We start from the raw sequence: 26,159 nt of genomic DNA, 5'->3' as shown, positions 1-26,159 counted from the left end.
CGGATTACAAGTGGAAACAATGTAACTTAAAAAGAAAAAGTTTATGGAAAGGACTGTAAATTTTTCCTTGGGACCAGTCATTATACTACTTTATGGACAAAAATGCGTACTTCTCACCCGGGTTGGAATAAATTGCTTAGCGCTCCAGTGAGCTGAAGGTCACAGAGCAGTCACACTCTGACATATGTAGCTGAGGACTGAAGACCTTTTCTTTAGCAGACTTCTTGATGCAAACAAATATGATTCTATACTCAAGAAAAGAAGGATGAAAATTAAGGAAGGACCTTCAAGTGCTTTTTTCATTTTTAGTAACAGACATCAAAAAGAGTACCTAAAGCGTAAGTCTACATTCTTTGGCACTGCTTGGGAAATTTTCAAAGGAGGACTGGCTTTTGGGACATCCTCCAGATTAAGAAATAGTCTTATTACCAAAAAATATTTACCCAGAAGCCCACCAAGACACTAGCACCTAAGGGTAACTACTAATCTGACTAATTGCATCATATATAAATTTTGTCTTTGGTTGGTGTTTATATACATAGAATTACAGAAAATATCCTCTTGGTGCCTGGTTTCTATTTCTCAAAAATATGTCTTGGAGACTTAACCATATTGTTGCATATAGCAGTAGTCTATTCTTTTGCGTTACTGTTAAATATCTCTTTGCATGAATGCACCACAATTTTATCTACCTTTACCTATCCACAAGGACATAGTAATATCCTTAGATTTTCTCTAAAAGGTGTATTATTTTATATTTTATAATTCATATGGAATTGATATTTTTATATGACAGAGGGCCAAGATTATCCATTGTTCTTATATGGATAGCCAAATGATTCAGTGTTAATAAAAAGACCCCCATTTCTGCACTGCTCAGGACTGCTACCTTTGTCATAAATCAAGTACTTATGTAAATATGAGTATGTTTTTGTGTCTCTATTCTGTTTTATTAATCTGCTTGTGTCTCTCTGGTAAAAAAGACAATCCCAGCGAATACACTGGCTTGTGCCTGTAATCCCAACATTCTGGGAGGCTGAAGTGGGAGAATTATTTGAGGCCAGGAGTTTGGGACCTACCTGGACAACATAGAGAAACCACAACTCTAGAAAGCAAAAAAAAAAAAAAAAAAAAAAAGAAATGTGATCTATTAATCAATATACATTTATAATAAGTTTTTCTAGGGATGTTGCTTCTCCAGGTTGACTGTACTACTTTAAAATTGTCTTAATTATTTTTGCTAATTTCATTTCCATACAAATTTTAAACTAACCTAGGCAACTGCCCCCTTAAATTTCATTTTTTGATACTTTTAATTGATTTTGCCTGGCACAATTTCTGCTCAATAAATTTTTGTTGAATGAATGAATGAGCAGGATAGCATAATAAAGAGTTTTAAAAAATCTTCCTGTACAGCCTTATTTATTTATTATACTTTAAGTTTTGTGTACATGTGCAGATGGTGCAAGTTTGTTACATAGGTATACATGTGCCATGGTAGTGGTTAGCTACATCTATTGCCCTGTCATCTACATTAGCTATTTCTCCTAATGCTAACCCTCCCCAATACCCCCACCCCTTGCTATTCCTCCCCTAGCCCCCCACCCTCCAGGTCCCAGTGTGTGATGTTCCCCTTCCTGTGACCATGTCTTCTCATTGTTCAACACCCACTTATGAGTGAGAATATATGCTGTTTGGATTTCTGTTCTTGTGTCAGTTTGCTGAGAATAATGGTTTCCAGTTTCATGCATTTCCCCACAAAGCACATTAACTCATCTTTTTTTATGGCTGCATAGTATTCCATGGTGTGTCTGCTACATTTTCTTTATTCAGTCTATCATTGATGGGTATTTGGGTTGGTTCCAAGTTTTTGCTATTGTGAACAGTGCTGCAGTAAACATATGTGTGCATGCATCTTTATAACAGAATGATTTATAATCTTTTGGGTATATATCCAGTAATGGGATTGCTGGGTCAAATGATATTTCTAGCTCTAGATCCTTGAGGAATCACCACACTGTCTTACACAATGTTTGAACTAATTTACACTCCCACCAACAGTGTCAAAGTGTTCCTATTTTTTCACATCCTCTCCAGCTTCTGTTGTCTCCAGATTTTTTAATGATTGCCATTCTAACTGGCATGAGGTGGTATCTCAATGTGGTTTTGATTTGCATTTCTCTTATGACCAGTAATGATGAGCTTTTTTTCAAGTTTGTTGGCTGCATAAATGTCTTCTTTTGAAAGGTGTCTATTCATATCCTTTGCCCACTTTTTGATGGGATTATTTGTTTTATTTTCTTGTAAATTTGTTTAACTTCTCCATAGATTCTGGATATTAGCCCTTTATCAGATGGGTAGATTGCAGAAAAATTTTCCCATTCTGTTGGTTGCTGGTTCACTCTAATAATAGTTTTGCTGTGCAGAAGCTCTTAAGTTTAATTAGACCGCATCTGTCTATTTTGGCTTTTGTTGCCATTGCTTTTGGTGTTTTACTCATAAATTGCAAGCATTCCTATACACCAATAATAGAGAGTCAAATCATGAGTGAACTCCCATTCACAACTGCTGCAAAGAGAATAAAATACCCAGGAATACAACTAAAAGAAGATGTGAAGGACCTCTCAAAGAGAAATACAAACAACTGCTCAAGGAAATAAGAGAGAACACAGCAAATGGAAAAACATTCCATGCTCACAGTTAGGAAGAGTCACTATCATGAAAATTACCAGAGTAATTCATAGATTAAATGCTATCCCCATCAAGCTACCATTGGCTTTCTTTACAGAATTGGAAAAAACCACCTTAAACTTCATATGGAACCAAAAAAGAACCTGCATATCCAAGACAATCTTAAGCAAAAATAAATAAATAAATAAATAAAGCTGGAGGCATCACGCTACCTGACTTGAAACGATACTACAAGGCTACAGTAATCAAAACAGCATGGTACTGGTACCGAAACAAAGATATAGACCAATGAAACAGAAAAAAAAAACTCAGAAATAATGCTACACATCTACAACCATCTAATATTTGACAAACCTAACCAAAGCAATGGGAAAAGGATTCCCTATTTAATAAATGGTGTTGGGGAAACTGGCTAGCCATATGCAGAAAGCTAAAACTAGATCCCTTCCTTACAACTTATACAAAAATTAACTCTAGATGGAGTAAAGATTTAAATATGAGGTGCAACACCATAAAAATTCTAGAAGAAAACCTAGGCAATACCATCCAGGACATAGGCATGGGCAAGGACTTCATGACTAAAACACCAAAAGCACTGTAGAACCTTCTTATATGAAATATTTTCTGCAGCACCAAAGTGGGGTTGGAAACATGAATATCCTTATAATCATCCAACCAAATTAATTTTATTCCCTTAGTATGTATTACTAGAGCACAATTCAATGTCAGGCACTGTGCTGGTCACTGGGTATACAAGGTGAACTAGATTTAGTTTGAGATTTTAAATAACTCTCAAAAGAAGGACCAGTATTAAATTATGTATTATTACTGCATAGTATCAATAAAGTTGTTATATTTCTTTAAAATGTGTTATTTTCCACTTTTTCTAATTAATTATTAATAGCTTAATTGCTAGGCTTGTTTACTTTTTAAAAATATAAACAATTATTTTGACAGAGTCTTCCTCTATCACCCAGGCTGGAGTGCAGTGGTCTGACCTTGGCTCACTCCAACTTCTGCCCCTGGGGCTCCAGTGATCCTCCCACCTTAGCCTCCTGCGTAGCAGGGAGCACAGGCACTGGTTATCACACTTGAGGGCTATTCCCGCGTATTTTTAGTAGAGATGGGGTCTCACTATGTTTCCCAGGCTGGTCTCGAACTCCTGAAGTCAAGTCATCTGCCTGCCTCAGCCTCCCAAAGTGACAGGGCTGAGCCACCACATCCAACCAAATAAATACATTTTTAAAGAGGAAAACCAGTGTATGGAAACGAAATAATCTGAAACAAATGGTATTGCAAAAAAAAAAATGTCTAAAAATAGTTATATAAGTAAAATTCTACCAGGTAGCATATGGTTTCTTTCTAAAATTCTTTCATAAGGGGGAGATAAGCAATTTCACAAGCCATGGCATATGAAATGTCAATACTTCCACAATTTTGTGTTTGGTATCTTATAGTGACTTTTGTAGCCATCAGAAAATGGAACTGGCAACACTAGGAAGTTTTTATTTCTCTGGTGTTTCCAGCTTAAGTGTACAAAAAGAAAACATACATTTTTAAAGTAACATGTACACAATTGTACTGATAGAAAAAAAATGAACACAACAAAACTCATTACATCCTTAATAATTAGAAATGCTGATACAGAGGACATAGAGGTCTACAAGAAGAATTTAACTATTACTGAGGTACCAAATAATCGTTCTGGGTAAAAAAACGAATCATGACAGAGCTAACAAAATTGAGAGTGCTGAAGCTATATACTGGAGCATAACCATATACTTACAAGTTTCTGTAGCAAATTTATGGAGAGTTTTTTTTTTTCCTTGTCCTTAGTAGATACAAAGTAAAGGACATTCTTTAAATGTTAATTTTGGAGGGTATGACAGTAAGAAAGCATATTCTTTTCAACTAAGTGGAAACTTTAAATATTAATATATTTTTGAAGACATATAAATACATGTTATTTTCTGGACTGTTCTAAAATGAAATAATTTGGTCTGGCACAGTGGCTTATGCCTGTTATCCTAGCACTTTGGGAGGCTGAGGAAGGTAGATCACTTGAGTCCCTGAATTCAAGATCAGCCTGGACAACGCGGTAAAACCCCATCTTCACTAAAAATACAAAAAATTACCCAGGAGGGTGGTGCACACCTGTAGTCCCAGCTACTCAGGAGGATGAGACACAAGAATCACTTCAACCTGACCCGAGAAGTAGAAGTTGCAGGGAGCCAAAATTGTGCCACTGCACTACAATGCGTAGACAACAGAGTGAGACTCTGTCTGAACGACAGAGAGAGAGAGAGAGACAAAGAGAGAAAGGAAGGAAGGGAGGGAGGGAGGGAGGGGAAAAGAAAAAGAAAGGAAAAGAAAAGAAAAGAAAGAAAAGAGAAAATAAATTTACAGAAGTTTCTTTGAGGTTTAACAATCTTCAAGTAAATTTATTATTTCAAGACGAAGACAACATTCTCAACAACGAAAGAATAATCCAAATGAAGCAATATAGAAATTCATGTGTTTATACACAAACATATATGAAAAATTTATTTTTTAAAGTTCTGTGTGGAGTATTTGATACATTTTTTGTAAATAAAAATGTGAGGTGTAAACACTGACCAACAATGATTTATTATCTTTCCAAGTATACTCAGATCTGATACAAAAATATTTTAATCCTGGATCAGTAAGAATCAAAATAGGGCCTTGCTATAGAAGATAAAAAATATTTAGCAGCCACAGCCAAATATTTACAATTACATTCCATAGTTTTCAAACAATAATAGGTAAAAATAGATATATTTCTGACCTCATCTAGAGGATTTCCTGTTTATGGAAATAGTAATTATTTGTGTGTGAAATAAGCCTAAGAAAACTTTTCAAGATTGAGGAACAAAGTTGATTTAAACTCTGACACAGTTAACATAGTACAAAATTTTAAGTGTTTATTAAATTGGATGCATCAATTTTGATATGCTATTTTTCTATTTTGAAAGCTGAACTCTTGGAAATTATGGGAAAATATGATATAGGATGATAGGCTATGAAAAACAGTAATTACATTAATGCTTCCCAAAGGTAAGAAAACAAATGTTTATACAGACATCTTGTCAATTCAACATCAAAAACAACAACAACAAAAAGGACAGGGAGAGGTTGTACAGATCTTTGTGATCTTCATGATTTCAACTTCCCAACTTCTCATGGAGTCACTACATCCCCCTCCTTTTTCCTAAATGAGTATTATTTCCTCTGAGGATATCTCCTGAAATAACGGTGCTAGTGTTTTTATGCTTCAGATAATCCATGACAATGGGAAATTTTTTTTTTTTTTTTTTTTTTTTTGAGACAGAGTTTCACTCTTGTTACCCAGGCTGGAGTGCAATGGCACGATCTCGGCTCACCGCAACCTCCGCCTCCTGGGTTCAGGCAATTCTCCTGCCTCAACCTCCCGAGTAGCTGGGACTACAGGCACGCACCACCATGCCCAGCTAATGTTTTGTATTTTTAGTAGAGATGGGGTTTCACTATGTTGACCAGGATGGTCTCGATCTCTTGACCTCGTGATCCACCCTCCTCGGCCTCCCAAAGTGCTGGGATTACAGGCTTGAGCCACCGCACCCGGCGACAATGGGAAATTGAATAAAAGAGTAATTCTGAATAGAGTCTTACTGAAATATTTTATTCCATAAGGCCAATATGATAGTCTTCTATTGTCATTCATCAGAGAATAATTTCATGCCTCTAAACACACTCAATCTTCTTGCTGGAATGCCATCCATACCTGGGTTTTCATTGGCATTATAAGAGGCTCTTTTCTACCCCCATCCAAACATAAATCACGTTAATTCAGTGCATTGTATTCAAATGGCAACTTGCATCTATTGCTGCAGTATAACTTCAGGAGAGCAAAGATCATCTATTTTCTTTTTCACATCTGTATTATCAGTGCTATCTCAATATTTAGAGAATACATAAGCTTTTGTTTCAATAAATTTTAAATGATTAGATAAATAGAAATTTGGACAAAGTGCTTAAATGTGTTGTTTATTGAGTATCCAAAGAGATATAGTCCTTGCTTTAGAAAATTAAAATTTTGAAGATGCAAGGAAGAGAGAAAGTTAGTGCTCTTAATCTCAATCTCTTGCAAATTAATAAAAAGACAAATGAATAGGAAAAAATGAATGAAGAACATAATTATATAGTTTCCTTTATAAAAAAATTTATAATGGTAAATGTTTGCAATATAAAGAGACAACAGGTGCTGGAGAGGATGTGGAGAAATAGGAGCACTTCAACACTGTTGGTGGGAGTATAAATTAGTTCAACCATTACAGAAGACAGTGTGGTGATTCCTTGAGCATCTAGAACTAGAAACACCATTTGACCTAGCAATCCCATTTCTGGGTATATACCCAAAGGATTATAAATTATTCTGTTATAAAAACATATGCACAAGTATGTTTATTGTGGCACTATTCACAATAGCAAAGACTTGGAACTAACTCAAATGCCCATAAATGATAGACTGGATAAAGAAGTGGCACATATACACCATGGAATACTATGAAGCCATAAAAAAAGGATGAGTTCATGTCCTTTGCAGGGACATGGAGGAAACTGGAAACCTTCATTCTCAGCAAACTGACCCAAGAACAGAAAACCAAACAGCACATGTTCTCACTCATAAGTGGGTGTTGAGCAATGAGAACACATGAACACAGGGAGAAGAACATCACACACTAGAGCCTGTAGGAGGGTGTGGGGCTAGGGGAGTGATAGCAGGTGGGTGGGGGACTAGGGGAGGAATAGCATTAGCATTAGGAGAAATATCTAATGTAGGTGACAGGGTGATGGATGCACCAAAGTACCATGTTATATGTATACCTTCATAACAAACCTGCACGATCTGCATGCGTACACCAGAACTTACAGTAATCATCATCATCATAAATGATTTACATATATTAACCTGTTTAATCCTCTCAACAGCAAGTTGTAGATAATACCACTATTATCCCATTTTATGGAGGAATAAAGTGAGATACAGAGAAATTACTTGAATATGGTCACACTGCTATTAAACGCTGGACTTGAGATTCAGTCTGGCTCCAAACTCTGAACATTTAACCACTATTCTTCATTGCTCTAAAAACAATCAATACAAGAAAAAGGGGTCTACTTAGCTAAAAAATGAAAATTAAGCAAGAAATGGTATCACATTTCAACTCAATCTAACAGAATTTTAAAGACTGATAAATAGGTGGTCCATATACTTTTGCTGGAAGTGTAAACTGGAGGACAACTTGCAACATCTGTCAGATGTACTATCACATGTGTGCTACGACACATACACAAGGACGTTCAAAACAGAATTGGTTAAGTAAAAACTCTGAAAATTACCTACATCCGAAAGGAAAGGTCACACATATGCTTTTATAGCCACACAGTGAAATAATGACAGTGTTAAGAAATACCAAAGCAGGCATACAGGTACATACTGATAGAAAAAGTTATCTTTGGTATGATTTCAACTAAAAAAAAAACCCAGCAAATTACCGACAATAATATATTTTTTACGTTTATGTTGATATATATTAATATGTATCATTTACATATATTAAATCTCTAGAAGGATATGCATTAAAATATTAGCAGCAATTGTATCAATTGAATTGGAGTGCTGAAAGAAGACAGATTTGGGAAAGTTTTCGTCTTTAAAATGTACCTTTCTATGCTGAATTTATTTTAATGAGTGTATATCACTTTAAGATTACAAATAATTAGAAAATGATATAAACTTCTTACCATTTTTTGTAAACATTAAAGTAACACGCTGCTTAAAATAAACACAATGGAATCTCCATGTGCACGGGAGACCCAGATCCAAGCTACCCATCCCCAGCAGGGCTCGTACGTTCAGAAATATGGAGTCTCCTGTCTGTTGTCTGTTTTGGCGCCACTTAGATTCATTAGAGAATTTCTCGCAGCAAACAAATTCTGATGATATCAGTCTTACAAAGAGATCCTCAGGGCTTTTCTTCATGTTACTTAGTGTGGCAATTCCACAAAACCACAGCATAGTATAAGTTTCTGAAATTGCCGTTAGCTTCCAGAGAGTGGGAGCTCAGATGGCATTTTCTTTCCTTGTCTCCTGGTTAATGTAATATTATGTTTCCCTAGAGGACTATTACAGACCTACCAACTCTTTCTGGGGAACTTAAATGGATTGACCACATGTCATCAGACTCTCAATCCATACCATGTTTTGCCATTATTATCAGTAGTATTTAGAGCCCAGGAAGAGGACACAAATGATAAAGCATTTAATATCCAAGCAAAAAAGCTTTTTCTTCTCTACCCTTTTACCAGGCCAAACATTATCATTTCTATACTATAAGTAGTTTTCTCCCGCAAAAGAAAGTCAGCAAGCTAGAACGTGAACCACATAAAAAGAAAGGTTTACACAGCTAAAATACACAGAAGAATAATTTGTTTTCCTTCATCTTTACTTTCTGGAAGATACACAATCATAGGAAGTTTTGGTGACAACATATATAGCGTATACTAAAAGGATAGCAATGTAACACAATTTGTAGACACAGCAAGAGATGAAGAGGAGATATCATGATTTAAGGAGGGTGGAAGATTATAGGGAAACAATTCACTATCTTGAAACTGGTGAATAAAAAAAAAAATCAAAGCTTTGTCTTGCCATTCCTATATTAACCTTACTACAGGATAACCAGATAATGGATACAAAGACATTATTGAATTAGCATATCCCCACTTTTCAACTTCCAGTAGCTCAGGCTCTTTAACAGATACATTATTAAAAAAGAAAAATAGGCTGGGCGCGGTGGCTCAAGCCTGTAATCCCAGCACTTTGGGAGGCCGAGGCGGGTGGATCACGAGGTCAAGAGATCGAGACCATCCTGGTCAACAGGGTGAAACCCCGTCTCTACTAAAAATACAAAAAATTAGCTGGGCATGGTGGTGCGTGCCTGTAATCCCAGCTACTAAGGAGGCTAAGGCAGGAGAATTGCCTGAACCCAGGAGGCGGAGGTTGCGGTGAGCCGAGATGCACTCCAGCCTGGGTAACATGAGCGAAACTCCGTCTCAAAAATAAATAAATAAATAAATAAAATAAATAACAATGCTTTTAAAATGGGCAGCACTAAATTACAGTGTCCCAGATGCTCTCTTGATTGACAAAACTATAAAAGTTGCAAAGCTGATTAGTGTGTGAGTGAAATGGTAGTTACTTTTGAGGAATAAAAGGGTTATGGTTGGGATGGCGTATATGGAAGGGTTTTTTTGTTTTGTTTTGTTTTTGAGATGGAGTCTCACTCTGTCGCCCAGGCTGGAGAACAGTGGCACGATCTCGGCTCATTGCAACCTCCACCTCCCTGGTTCAAGCAATTCCCCTGCCTCAACCTCCGGAGAAGTTGGTATTACAGAGGCACGCCATCACGCTCCGCTAATTTTTTTGTATTTTTAGTAGAGACAAGGTTTCACTGTGTTGGCCAGACTGGTCTCGAACTCCTGACCTCAGGGAAACCACACGCCTTGGCTTCTCAAAGTGCTGGAGTTACAGGTGTGAGCCACTGCTCCTGGCCCTATGGAAGAGTTTTTAAGATGAGACTGACAATGCTCTATAGTTTGACCTGTGTGGTGGGTACAAAGGCACATAACATATACATTTGAGGTAAATTTTTCAGGATCTATGTTTCATCTTATAGTAAAAAGGAAGAAAATATCTGTCTACGCCTTGGTCCCACTCCCAGGGAGTCTGATTTTATTGGTGGAACAAAGGCAGAGCATTGGAAAGTTTGTTAAATCTCCACAAGTGATTTTTAACATGTAAATATACTTTTTCTCTGCTGCTACAATACATTAAAAAAAAAAAAGATGAGATCTTTGAATTTGTGAAGCTTCTAGTATATATGAAACCAAAAAGGCTATTTTATGCCACATTAAGGCATTCAGATCTATGTCAGAGGTGTATTATAGAAAAGACTCATATGATTGTTTTTTTAAATAAAAACAATCATTCTCTTGTCACTGATTATTTCTGTATCAACAATGTAATATCTACCATTTCCCAAAGTTACTGCCAGTATCTACAGTTCCATGAAGCTAAAGCCAAGTCTAATTTTTCTTTTTCTATACTTTTAAATTTTCTTAGGCTTAAAAAAATCTAAATATGGTACATATTATATAAATGATGTTAAATATTACCATATATAATAGAAAATATATTTTTTCATTTATAACCTTATATTCTCTACTATACACCCTTTCCAAATAAACTTCTTCCCACAATGATCAAGCTCTTCTATTTCTTCAGATTTTAGACTCTTTTTCTTGTAAAGATTTGTTCTAACCTCAAAGACTTTTCCTTCTTCACCTTGTTTGAAATGTAAAATCTTCAATACTCTATCAACACAGGTCTACCACATTGTATATTTTGTAAATGGTCTAGCCCCCTTCATTCTATTTCTTCTCACTGTTCTTATTTATTGGACTTTCTTTTGTTTATTTAGAACTTCCCTCAGAGGACAGTTTAGAAAATCAAAATTAGTTGCCATCTAAATTGAACTCTTTTATGCTTATTACAATTTCTAATAAAAATTCTGCCATGACACAGAGTAGATAAAAATGTTTGTATTTCTGGCCATAAATAACCAGGCTCTCTCTGTTTAAATGAATAATAATGCTACATCATTGTGGAAGACTTGATTCTTAGTTTTCTTTTTTTTTTTTTTTTTTTTTTGAGACGGAGTTTTGCTGTTGTCGCCTAGGCTGGTGTGCAATGGCAAGATCGCAGCTCACTGCAACCTCCGCTTCCTGGGTTCAAGCAATTGTCCTGTCTCCACCTCCTGAGTAGATTGGATTACAGGTGCGTGCCACCATACCCTCCTAAATTTTGTATTTTTAGTAGAGATGGGGTTTTGCCATTTTGGTCAAGCTCCTTTTTGGCAAAGTCTTGAACTCCTGACCTCAAAGTGATCCACCTGCCTCAGCCTCCCAAAGTGCTTTTTAGTTTTCTTAATGCATATAACAGTTTTGCACTGTTATAATCAGATTTTTAAAAAGTGGTCACCAGTAAAGATGCTATAAAACCCAGGCAATTAATTTGGTACCCTGGTCTAAAACAACATATTCTCTACAATTATACAACGCAGAGTTAGTTCACCTGTCAACACTAATAAAACAACATTTATGGACCCTCCGGGTAAATGCTTTAATATTATATTTATTATCTTTTTATTTCAATTGTAATAAGACTATGATCCAAAATAGTCTACTCTAACATTAAGCAACTTGTTTCATTTTGCCATTTTTTCTATAACCATCATCAACAATAGCAAAATCAAGAACTCCAGTAGATGCAATTTATTTTAGAAGGGCACAATCCAAAGCTAAAAACAACCCTCAGGTGTCCTCACCACAGAGGCTAGCCACACACCTGCTAATACCCCAAGCTTGCAAGTGAAAGTCTATTTTAACTTCGCCACTCTTAAATTACATTGTATTGATGCTCTTGGAACAGAGATAAAAAACAGAAGAGAAAGAAACGTTGTAAATGTCTTGATATTTATCTATATGTCTCAAAAATCTTTAGCAATGAATCTTATATTCTTTAAAATCTGATATTTAAGGTTACAATGGTTTCACCAAGAACATATTTACTAGCTAACTGCTAAATATGTTAATATGTGAAATGCATTTTTTATTCTTGACTATCAGCAAGTGCATCATAGTTAAAGTCAACAGCCAGGAAATACTAAAAAGACCATTATAGTTCAATCACAACAGAATCTATAATATAATTATAGGTCCATCTTTGATTGGCTAAAGTTCCTAATTAATGATATTATTTGTATCACATGAGCTCTGTAGTTCATGTCAAAATACCCAGAAGAATTTGATCAAAATAACTACTTTGTCCAACATAACCAAATGCATTGTTTTGGGTGAGGAAATTTCCAGCTGCTGAATGTTATTTTTTCTAATATTTTTTTAACATTAAAATCTTAGCTATAACACATAATTTTTGTTAGTAAATAGAATATATCAAGTATAATTTAACTTTATTAATTTAAATAATTCTCTACTCTGGATATATGATTACTTTAGAAGATACAGATTTATAAATATGTTCATTTCTGTAAACTTGTCTGTCTTCAGTACATTTGTCTCTATAACTTTGAATTTGCCATTTGCTTGTTTCTCTGCAATCAAAGGAACTGAGATGTTTACTAAAAATATAGATTCCTACCCTTGACCTTTTGTATCAGAACCTGTGAACAAAAATGGCAATATACTTCAATTATACCTTAAATATATTTCATTATACCTTCAGTTTCATTCAAGCCAAGCCATTTCATAATAAAATAATGCTGGCAAATGGGAATTTTCTCAACACTGCTATGAATTTTAACCCTTAAAAAGAGAAGTGAAAACCATCTAAGGACTGTATAAACGTGGATTGTGGTAAAGTAATGACACCCTGTAATAGATAAAGAAAGGCATCCCACCCTCGGGAGTGGCCAAGAGAAACTTAACCAAAGAAAACGGAAAAGAGAAGACCCAGGCATAAAAGATGTGGGACCGAAAATGTTGACAGTTCTTTGAAAGAGAAAATGGGAGATCCCAATAAGAAAAGATGACCTCCATAGAGGCACGTTTTTAGTAGAGAAAAACACAAATGTGTCCAGGAGCAGTGGCTCATGTCTGTCATCCCAGTGCTTTGGGAGCCCAAGGCAGAGGGATTGGTTGAGGATAGAAGTTTAAGATTAGCCTGGGCAACATAGAGACCTCATCTCTACAAAAAATACAAGAAAAATTAGCCAGGTATGATGCTGTGTGCCTGCAGTCCAGCTACTCAGGAGGCGGGGGCAAGAGGATTCCTTTAGCCAAGGAGTTGAAGGTCATTGGGCCATGATTGTGCCACAGCGCTTAAGTCTGGGCAACAGAGTGAGACCCTGTCTCAATAACAAAACCAAGAAAAAAAGCAATCACGTATATGTTTCATAGACTTTGATTACTAGGGCTTTACAGTGTTTTTGTTTACATGATAATGAGAGCAGTGGCAGGATGTCGGGAGTGGCCGAGGCCATCATGCCAGTTGTAGGAGGAAGATCTGCCTGGTGGTGGTAGGAGCACCTATAGGAGCAGCAGTGGCAGCAGTGGGACCCCTGTGATCCCCATTCCCTATGCCCCCATGTCTCTGAGGAAGCCGTCTGCACCACCCCAATCTTCATGCAGTGGGAAGAACCTGCCCACAGGCCTGGGGCCTCCGTATCTGCAGATCCTGGCCCCACGTCACTGCTCTCGCTCTCTGCTACTGCAGGGAAGGCTTAAAGAGGAGGTGTACAGTCCCCAGAGTCTGCCCCTGGGGGCCACCACGATGAGCCTGGGCTGAGTCATCTGCCAGCATGGGGACAGTGCAGGTAGCCATGGAGGAGAGGACAGAGAGGGGCCCCAAGATGAAGCTGGGCCCAGGGTGGTACCACACTTGCATATGGAGCATGGGGCCGAACCTGGGGTGCAGAGCTGTAGCCACACTTTGGGGACAAAGGGAAGGAAATAGGAGCAGAGCCTGCTTCTGAGACCAGGCCAGTGGCATGGCCACTACACCCACCCCACTGACAGCACCAGGTTTCTGTGCCTCAGAAGAAAGCTCTGTGCCACGCAGCTGGGGGCCACATCCCCAGACCCTGCCCTGCATCAGGGTAATGAGGAAGCTTGACACTGCTGACAACTGGGCCAGGGTCCCAGATCCCCTCCTGGAGGCACTCCCCACACCCCAAGCAGGGCCATGAGCTGAACGAGTGGGAGCCTCGGCTGCTACTGAGTGCTGGGCTCATGGGAAGAACTTGCAGAGAGGTCACCAGTGCCCTGGATGTCCCAGATGCTGGCCTGGACCAAGCAGGGACCTGGAGCCCCCACCTCAGGCTGCGAGGAGGTGCGATGGCGACTGCCTGCATGCTCCACAAAGTGCGTGGGAGCAATGCCCTCCCAGATGCAGGACACAGATGTCTGCAATCTGCACTCTTGGGGGCCCTGGAAAAGACCCCACTGGCCCTGCAGGCTCAGGGGTGTCTGCTTCCACTGACTGGCCTCTCCCAGCTCCTGGTGCCACTGAGCTCTCTGAGGGGAATTGGGGCTGAGCCCAGGTACTGTCACAGCCCGTCCAGCTCTGTGCACACTCAGGGCAGTAGTGACAAACCAGCCTCCTGCCACCTCAATCTCTCTGGACTTTGGGCACCAAAAAGCATAGTGGGGAAACTGAGAGTGGGGCTGAAGGTGGTCTGGCACTGGCCTGCAGGTATCCCTTGGCACAAGCAGCCTGGCCACCATGAATGGCAGCAAGAAACAGGCAGGATCATGGGTCGAAGGGGGCGAGTCTCTTGTGAGGCCCCACTTCAGGCTGGGGAGGGCCTGAAGGCTTGGGACTGGGCTGCCAGTCCCACAGACCAGAGTGGATACTTGTGGTGCCTTTTCTGGGCCCGCCCATGGCTGCCCATGGATCAGTTGGAACACACTTCTTCCCCTCTGAGACTCATAAAAGCCCTGGGCTCAGCCAGAGCAGGGAGAGATGATGGAACAACCAGCCACAGAGGGGAGCTAACCTCTCTGCTGATAGCTGAAGACTTGGAAACACCTGCCTAGCACACTCTCTGCTAGTGTTATTGAATCTTTGGGGTGTTACTGTTCTGGATGGAAACCTGTGACCAGTGCCTGAGTTTCGCTAAGGCCAGAGGGGCTCATTCTGCCCACTTAGACTGCTGGGATGCACTCAGCTCATGCTACTGGCCTGGATCCCCCATCCACAAGGGTAGCTGTGAGTCAGGTGTGGAGTGGTGAGGGTTGTCTGAGTGAGCATGGGGTCTAGCTACTGTGCAGTCAGACACACCAGCTGCTGCCACAGGGTGGGCAGCTCCAGGTGCCAGCATGGGTGCCAGCTCTCTGCAAGGTTTCAGCTGCACCAGGTGCACTGCAAGCTCCTTCCCTAGCTGGCGCCAGGGAATGCAGTGGCAACTGGAAGCTTGGAGACACCAGGAACCACAGGGTCCCAAAAAGGGAGTCAGAGTCCTGGCTCGAGGAACTCCCAGATCTGGGTTCCCTAAAGTACTGCATGTCTTCTCTCCTCTTCACCCATAACATGGTGAGCGAGGGGCATGTTTCATCCCAAATGGTATTACAGCTCTTTTAGACTCTCCATTCAGCGAGTCCTGAGTTCTTGTCCTGCAACCAGGAAAAATGAGGAATGCAGACAAGTAGAGGATCAGCAAGACAAAGAGGAGCTTTATTAAGCAATAGAATAGCTCAGAGAAGACCTGCAGCGGGCAGCTCCTCTCCATAGCCAGGTGTCTTGACATGTGTTGAGCACCTAGCAGAGACGGTAGCCCACCTCTGCAGCTGGCTGTCCCAAAGTCTACAGCTTTCAGCAGAGAGTAGGCCACAGAGTGGGTGGTTGTCCTGTGATATCTGCAGCTCCCAGCAGAAAGGGCAACTCCTGTCTACAGCTGGTCATCCCATCATCTCTGTCTTCTGCTCTGCTCTGGCTGAATCCAAGGCTTTTATGGGCCTCAGAGGGGAGAAAGTGCATGCTGACTGGTTCATGGGTGGCCATGGGTGGACCTATAAAAGGCATCACAAGCTCCCCACTGAAGGTGGGGCCTCACCAGGGACCTGCCCGCTTCTTCCCAGGAACCTGTCTACCTCCTGCTGCCATCCATGGTGCCCAGGCTGCTGACACTAAGGGCCACCTGCCAGTCAGGGCTAAGCTGCCCTCCACCCTCCCTCAGTTTGCCCTCCATGCTTGTCAATGCCCAAAGTCTGGAGGGGGGCTGAGTGGCAGAGGGCTGGAGTGTTAGTGCTGCCCCAACTGTGTGCACACCTAACTTGGTTGTGACAATGTCTGCACTTGGCCCAACCCTATTCCAAGATCGGTTAGACTGCTGGGAGTGAGGAGAGTCCAGGCAGCAGGAGCAGATACCCACAAACATCCAGGGGCATGGGGTGGCCTTCCCAGGCCCCCAAGGGTGCAGACTGCAGAGATGCCCGAATACTGAACCTAGGAAGGTGGGGCTCCCACCTGCCCGGCTTGTGGCTCTGCTCATGGAGTGCCTTCAGGAGCAGATCACAGGCCCTGACCCAGCCATAGGGAACGTCAAGCCCAGCAGTCACCTCCTGCCAAGGTGCAGGAACCCAGTGCCCTCAGTGGGGTGAGCATAGTGACCGCACTGCTGGCCAAGTCCCCAGACTGAGCACTCTCCCACTTCCTGCCACAGGCCCCTGAAGCACAGCCCCAGCTCAGCACCCCGGGTCCAGCACCCACTTTCTGTGTGCAAGTGGGGCATCGCCCTGGGCTCAGCTCTGTCTCCGGGTGCTTCTCTGCCCAACCGCACGGCTTCCCCACAGGTGGGCAACTCAGCCCAGCCCCATTATGGTGGCCCCCAGCACAGCAGGCTCCAGGGATTATCTGCTTCCTCCCTGCACCCTCCCCGCAGCAGCAGCAGCAGCTGAGAGTAGTGGCATGGGCCCAGAGTGTGGAGCAATGGACACTCCAGGCCTGGGGCAGGTCCCACCTGGGTATATGAGGGTGAGGGCAGCGCAGATGGCTGACTCAGGGATGTGAGAAACAGGGGATGTGGGGCACAGGGGTTCCCCTGCCCTCCCCACTGCTGCTCCCGCAGCCACTCCTGCTCCCACGGTCACACCTCCCCACTGCAGCCAGCATGGTGGCATTTCCCTTTAAGCTGTTCTATTGCTCAGTAAAGCTCCTGTTCATCTTGCTCAATATCCACGTGTCTGTGTACCTCATTCTTCCTTGATTGCAGGACAAGAACTCTGGACCCTCCAAATGGGGAGGCTAAAAGATCTGTAACACAAACGGGACTGAGACGTGCCCCTTGCCGGCGAAGAGAAGCAGCGAAGAGCTGTATGTCTTCAGGAATCCCAGATCTGGAAGCTCCCCAAGCCAGGACTGTGATTCCCTCTTCTGGCCCCTGCAGTTCCTGGCGTCTCCAAGCTTCTGGGCACCACTGTGCTTCCCAGTGCCAGCTCTGGAAGCTGCTTGTGGTGCACCTGTTCCAGCCACAGCTTCGCAGAGCCTGTGCCAGCACACGGAGCTGCCTGCCCTGCTGCAGTGGCCAACACGTCTGTGCAGCGGTCAGACCCCACGCTCTCCCATCACAGCCCTTGCCTTTCCATGCCTGACTCATCTCTGGCAGGTATGGGATCCAGGTCGGTGGCATAAGCCAAGTGGAGTGGTATGAAAGTTTGAAGCCTTTCATACCAAGTGGGTGAAATGAGCCCAGTGGACCTGAGCAAAACTCAGACAAAGGCGCCACCGGTCACAGGGGTTTCTAGTCAGAAAAGCAACACCCCAAAGATCCTGTAACAATAATCTGGAATGTTTTTAGTTATCTCTCAAATGTATTATAGTTTTGGTTATGTTCAGCGAAATTACATTTAAGATGAGATTTTTTTAAACATACCATATTGGCCGGGCACTGTGGTTCACGCATGTAATCCCAGCACTTTGGGAGGCCAAGGCAGGCAAATCACTAGGTCAGGAGATCAAGACCATCCTAGCTAACAAGGTGAAACCCCGTCTCTACTAAAAACACAAAAAATTAGCCTGGCCTGGTGGCAGGCACCTGTAGTCCCAGCTACTCGGGAGGCTGAGGCAGGAGAATTGCCTGAACCCAGGAGGCAGAGGTTGCAGTGAGCCAAGATCGTGCCACTGCACTTCAGCCTGGTGGACAGAGCAAGATCCTGTAAAAAAAAAAAAAAAAAAAAAAAAAAAAAAAGCCATATTGAGTGGTTGCAAGGTTAATCTGTGTTAATAGCGTCAGATATGCCATTATCCAAACTGCATTCCCTAAATATTATTCCATACATTAAAAGTTTGATTTCATTGAAACCACTTGTTCATCTATTACTGCATATCATGTGAAACTTGGATTACTGTTATCAGTTTTAATCATGTGTTCAATAACCCATCTTTTTTATTTATATATTGTACAAATTCATCTAGGTACTCAGATCTCTTCCAGATTGTAAGCCAGGAAAATAAGACAAAATGAAAAATTACATTAATAGTTAGCCAATTTCGCTAATTAATAACTAGTAAGAGGCAGAAGTTGAAATATTTTGGACAAAATTAAATTTGTGGCTTATTTATTTATTTGGTCATATAAACCTAACTGCCAGAATAAATATGTTCATTTGTTAGAAAGTCTTAATATGTAAAGATTTCCTATATATTTTATTAACTGATATTAGTCATCCAGCAAAAAGGCTGTTTATAACCAATGATCTACAGGAAAGTTAAAATGTAACTAACTGTTATGCAAAGAATTTGGTTACAATGAAAGCCATGCAAACAAAACAATGAACTTTAGTTATTTGCTTGCTTCGCAAACATATTTCATACCTTGTTCCACACTACACTATCCATCATTATTAAAATAATTTCCTAATCATTTATTAAAAATCATCTAAGTCACAACACTTCTGTGGGATATTTTAAAATAAAAAAATTGTTAACTTTTATACAGACGAATGTACGTAAAATATGTGTTTAATCATTGCAATCTATCAAAATATCTACTTGTTAATTATATTTTTATAAGCTCTACTAATATAGTGTTTACTATAATAGGGTTATAGTTAAAATATATAAAAATCAAAATTAATACAGTTACATTTAAAACATTTTCAAAAATTTAAAGTGCTAATTCTCCAAAGCATAATTAAAAGTCTTAAAAGAAAAAAATCCAATATCTGAAGAAAAACCCATCTTCATTTCAGCATATTAATTTTTAAAAGCCTGACTTTAAAGACGTTCTCTAATCATTAGGGTCCCATTAAATATACAGCAGGTGTTCAGAGATTTGGCTATTTAAGGTTTAAAGTGCATTCAGTAGCCGAGCCAGATAAGCCACGGGACTTGGCTCACTCCCTGACCATATGAGAGTTTCCCCTATGGCCAAATTTACCTTCTGGAACAAAATTTACCCTCCACTGAAATTTTTCAACTGTACGAGCTTTAGATAAGACCCTTCCTTCTAAGTTTAGAGTCCTAAACAGATTGAGCTGCAGTTCTTAAAGCACTCTTGAAACCTACTGATGAGAAGTAATGCCTAATTTCTGACAATTAAAGCAGTTTTCTGGCTGTTGCGTATTATGAGACGGTCAGCTAATTCCTTTATGTTTATGTTTATTAAAGATATGTCCTTAGTAATTCCACAGCATCTTCCCTATGCCAAGATTTAAAATGGATGCAGCCCAGTCATATGTAGCATGGCACTGGCAACACACATAGGAATGGCAAAAGTATTTCACAGATCCATCCTCCTTCCTCCCTAATCTACAAATTTCTTGCATCTTACTCTGCCCTGATCATATTTCTCATGGACCACCATGGACACTTATTGCTATGGCCACTCTGGGTGTAATTTCTACTCTCAGTCAGTGGCATTCCATGCTATCTAATTGATATGTACATCCCTTTTGTTCATCAACACACATCGCTAGGTAGCCAATTCTCTTTCTGCCTATACCAGATCCACTTGCTGCCAATCCAAAGAGGGCAGTTAAATAACTCTGTCTTCCCTGTTTGCATGAAGCTAAATTAAATCTGGTATGAATTCTATAATAAATATATGTATTCTATCAAAAAACAACATAGTAACTAAAATTTACAGTATTCTTTATTTTTTAAGTAAAGCAAAATAAGAGTTCAGTATATTATATAAATAGACGTTGGGATCCATCTTTCCCAAATTTGACAAATATTATCTGAATTCTAAAAAGCTCACCTTTTAGCTAAATAGGTACAAAAATTAATACCAGCTTTGCAAGGTAAAGGATAGTGCAATGTATAAATTTAATAATTAGTTGGAGAAATATTTTGTAAAAATAATTTTCAACATCTTTAGACAGTTCTCTATAATCATGTGATCTACAAAACGAACAATTTTTCAAACATTTAAAATATCAAACGTGGAAAAAATACAACTATGACACCCTGCTTGACTGAACTGTCAACAATTTTATGACTTATCTTATCGCTGGGTCCTACAACCTCTCACCTGTTATTTCTACATCCATTTAATATTACAATTCCAAGAATGTCACGTTGTTTCGGAAAGAGAAGATCAATTTGCAGTACAATTCTTCCTGGAATTTATAGCAGACTAATACATTTCTACAACTCAGTAAAGACTCAGGAGTATCACTCAGATGTGACTGTGGGTGGCATGGGTTGTGTTATAGTATTTCAAAGAACTACAGGCTATATTTAATTCTGTCATAGTCAAACATTCTAAAAGTCATAGAAGATTTCATTTTAATCCACATGTGACAAATAACTGAAAACACTTCAGAAATGGAGATACTGTTCTCCAGTTTCTGATTTGAACAAATGTATCTGCATTTGTTCAAATGCATAGTTAGGAATGGCAGCAGTGTTTCACAGGCTGTAGCCATGGATACATTTACCACATGTCAATAATATCCCTTATTTCAAAAGATAAAACTAGGAAAAAAGTAACCAGTCTACTAAAATAATTTGAAGCACAAGGGAAAGAAATCATTACTCTGAAAACTCGTAAGAATAAAGGAATACCCAAACTACAGCAAGAAATAAGGAGTATTTTAGGAATCATATGTTTGGTTCAAAAGGAATAATGAAGTGATACATAAAATACAGAAGACAGTTTCAATAAAACTAGATCAAAAGACACAAATTAAAAATGGTAAAATGAAGACAAAGTATTGCAGCCTAAAGTAAAAAAAGAATGCAAACATATTATGAAATGAATGAAGAAAATTATTAAAACGTGTTGGTATGAGTAAAAGAAGAAATTACGCTGCAGAATATGGAAACATACACGCATAAAATACTTGAAAAAAGTTAGAATGCATAAAGAGAATAAAAAGAAGGAGAAACCACTAGGTAAAATGTATAAAAAACAAAAAACCAACCTGTCAACTGAAGTCATAGCTATGGCTGTCAGAAAAATACACATTAGAGGAATCTCTCTCTTCCTTTCTTCTTTCCTTCCTTCTTTTCCTCCTTTGTTTTTTATTGAATAACTGATTGCCACACCTGGTAACCCTAGTTGTATTTAAAAGCATCAATGAAGATGGAGTGGGAAGGACAAATAAAAACAGCAACAGATGAACTATGCTGTACTATAAACGAGCAAAATAACTCATGGCAGAGGCACAGGGGAAATAAACATAAATAACGTTTGAAAACTGTATTTTGACTATACTGTCTAAGGCTAAACATAAAAAAAAAAGCTATTCACAAATACTGTACTTTGGTATATTTATTACAGAAATATGGATTAGCAATTCTAAGGTCATTTTATGGACAGTCTAGGTTTAAGCAAATAACTAGGTAATGCACAATGAAAGCAGGCTTCTTACTATTGTAGAAAAGAGTCATAAATAAGAAAATACAAAGGGCTAGAATGTACCCTGTAGCATTAGACATGTATTGGAAATATCAGTATGAAGTCACAGTTTCATATTTACTTACACATACACGCATACATACATGTGTATGTATATATAGATTAAGATATATACACACTAATTTTATGCTGCACTCTCCTTTTTTCAGAGGGGAAAAAAAAACCCCTCTATTACAAGAATAATGTGTTGACTAAAATAAATGAGTAAAACAATCAAACAAAAAACCATAACATCTAAAATGTAGAAATCCAGCACAGCTGCGAGGCTAATGAAATTGCCAGCATAAGGGTAAGCAGAAGCACAAAGATAAGAAGTGTGCATGAGGCTTAGTGATCAAGCAGTTCAGATAAGAAAAGAAGGATTAAGATTCCAGGAAGAATATCTTTAAGAGAAAAAATTGATGTGTTGAATCATCTGATATATTTCTTTATATTGAGAGGATTACATCTCTGACAAAAAATGTGGGAAAATTATTACTAGATTTTAAAAAAAGCATATTCAAAGTGAAGCTGTCATTAATTCTAATAAAATTTTTAAAGATACACTGGAAAAGGTGAGTAGTCATAATGTTTGACATCACGTTTCTTGGGAGTCTACTGGATACAAAATGATCATGGAATATAACTTTTAAAGAATACAACAAAAATAACTGAGCTTATAACTCAAATATAGCTTCCCTCTAGCTAAATTATTATTTGAAAATCAGGGCATAATAAAAATATTTCCACGCATTCATGACTTTATATGATTGATCTCATGAAGACATGTTGGATGAGGTCCTCAGATAATAAGGGAAACAAATACAGAGGACGTGGGAAAAGATAAGTAACAGTATTCAATAACATTTTTTTTAATTAAGGGAAACTACCATAAAAATAAAGAATACATAAGCTGACTGAAAAAATTTCATCAATGGAAAACAGGAATAGAGAGAAATAATGGCACAGAAAAGTATAGTAATTGAAAACTTCTCAAAATTGACTTACTAAAATTTAGACACTCTCAGACAGAATTCAAGATAAATTAATACTGAAGTACATATTGCTTTCACGCAACACACACATAAAAACCAAATCTCACTCATAGGCGGGTGTTGAACAATGAGAACACATGGACACAGGGAGGGGAGCACTACACACTGGGGTCAGTTGGAGGGAAATAGGGGAGGGACGGTGAGGGGTGGGAAGCTGGGGAGAGATCGCAAGGGGAGAAATGCCAGATGTAGGTGATGGGGAGGAAGGCAGCAAATCACACTGCCACGTGTGTTCCTATGCAACAATTTTGCATGTTCTTCACATGTACCCTAAAACCTAAAATGCAATAAAATAAATAAATGGGAAAAAAAATCAATAGTAGGACTGAAGATAAGGGATTTAAAAAATATGCAGAAATAAATTAAAATGACACCAGTCTAGCAATCTTAATATCTGAAAAAAACAAAGTCAAAAAAAAATCATAAATCAAAGAAACACATTATATGCTTGTAAAATAAAAAGTAGATCAGAAAGATAAAACTACCATAGTAGCATAGGTACCTAAACTTTCAGCTACAAACTGTATCAAGCAAAAGCTGGTATGATGGACAGATGTTAATACATCTAAATCAGAATTTAGCAAACTTTGGAGTATGGGCCAAATCCTGCCTGCCACATATTTTTGTAAATAAATCTTTACTGGGACACATTGTCTATATGTAGTGCTTTAGGATTGCAATGATAGAGCAGAATAGGATCCAGAGAGGCCATTTGACCCACATAGCCAAAAATGGTTATGTATGTTTCCTTTTGAGAGTAGTAAAACTGTTCTAGGAGAGAGAGATCCAAGATGGCTGATCACTAGCAGCTCGGGATTACAGCTCCCACTGAAAGCGCAGAGAGCGAGAGGACGCCACACTTTCAGATCAATTTTTGTTGCTCACGCACCAGGAGATTCCCAGCGGAGGAGCCCCACAGGTCGCCAGTGCGACTCTTGTGGCCGGTGAGGTGTTTTTGCCACTGCCTTGGTGCGGCAGTTCTCGGTGCAGAGTCAGAAAAGCACCATCAATCTTAACGCCGCTGTTTTGGCCGGCACAGTGGGTTGCTCAGATTTTAGCGCCAGGAATCAACAAGTGGACATCCATTCAGAAACCCAACCATAAAGTCGGTAATTATAAAGACCACAGATGGATAAATCTATAACGAAGGGAAGAAACCAGCCTAAAAAGGCTGAGAATACCCAAACTCAGAACGCCTCTCCCTCTACAGGGGATCACAGTTCCTCATCAGCAGCGGAACAAGGTCTGATGGAGAAAGACTATGCTCCATTAGCAGAAGCTGGCTTCAAAAAGTGGATGATAACAAACTTCTGGGAATTAAAAGAACTTGTTCTAACCCAGTGCAAAGAAACTAAGAATTTTGAAAAAAGGTTTGAAGAAATGTTAACAATAACACACAATTTAGAGAGGAATATAAGTGAATTAATGGAGCTGAAAAAAACAACACGAGAACTTCGCGAACTATGCACAAGTTTTAACAGCTGAATTGATAAAGCAGAAGAAAAGATATCAGAGGTCGAAGACCAACTTAATGAAATAAAACAAAAAGACAAGATTAGAGAAAAAAGGATAAAAAAGAACGAGCAAAGTCTCCAAGAAATATGGGACTATGTGAAAAGACCTAATCTACGTTTGATAGGTGTACCTGAATGTGACGAAGAGAATCAATCCAAGCTGGAAAATATGCTTCAGGATATTATTCAGGAAAACTTTCCCAACCTAGCAAGGCAGGATAATATTCAACTCCAGGTAATGCAGAGAACACCACAAAGATATTCCTCAAGAAGATCAACCTCAAGGCACATAATTGCCAGATTCACCAGGGTTGAAATCAAAGAGAAAATACTGAGGGCAGCCAGAGAGAAAGGTTAGGTTACCCATAAAGGGAAGCCTATCAGACTCACAGCAGATCAGAGTTTTACATCCAGCCAAACTAAGCTTCATAAGCGAAGGAAAAATAAAATCTTTTGTGACCAAGCAAGCACTCAGAGATTTCATCACCACCAGGCCTGCTTTACAAGAGCTTCTGAAAGAACCACTACAAATAGAAAGGAACAACCAGTATCAGCCTTTCTAAAAAACACCAAAAAATAAAGAACATTAACATAATTAAGAACTTGCATCAACTAATGGGCAAAACAGCTAGCTAACATTAAATGCTGTTATCAAACTCACATATATTGTTATTAATTCTAAATTTAAATCGACTAAATCCCCCAATCCAAAGACACAGACAGGCAAAAAAAGCCAAGAGCCATTGGTATGCTACATCCAGATCCATCTCACATGCAAGGATACACAAAGATTCAAAACAAAGGGATGGAGAAAAATTTACCAACCAAATGGAGAGCAAAAATAAATTAATAGAAAGCAGGAGTTGCAATTTTTGCTGATAAAATAGACTTTAAAGCAACAAAGATCAAAGAAGCAAAGAAGGATATTACATAATAAAAAGATCAATGTAACAAGAAGAGCTAAAGATCCTAAATATATACGCACCCAATACAGGAATGCCCAGATATATAAGACTTATAAAGAGACTTGGACTCCCACACAATAATAGTGGGAGACTTCAACATCAATATTAGACAGATCAGTGAGACAGAAAGTCAACATCGATATCCAGGACTTGAACTCAGATCTGAAACAAGCAGATTTAATTAACATTTATAGAACTCTCCATTTTAAATACACAAAATGTACACTTTTATCTACCACATCACACATATTTATAGGTTTAAATGAAATATTGGTTGGCTGCTTGTTAATTATTTTCTTCCCTCATTTTTTTTATGTCTCTATTATTAAACACAATTACAGGCATAACTATTTTTAGACTGCATTCTAGCCCGGGCAATAAAGCAACACCCCTGTTCTCTCTCCCTCTTCCTCTTTTTTCCTCTCCTTCATTCTTTTTTTTTTTTTTTTT

Source organism: Sapajus apella, unplaced genomic scaffold (genome assembly GCF_009761245.1).
Source record: "Sapajus apella isolate SASKATOON/1434 unplaced genomic scaffold, GSC_monkey_1.0 scaffold2, whole genome shotgun sequence".
Classification (NCBI taxonomy): Eukaryota; Metazoa; Chordata; class Mammalia; order Primates; family Cebidae; genus Sapajus; species Sapajus apella.
This window is presented reverse-complemented; position numbering follows the sequence as displayed.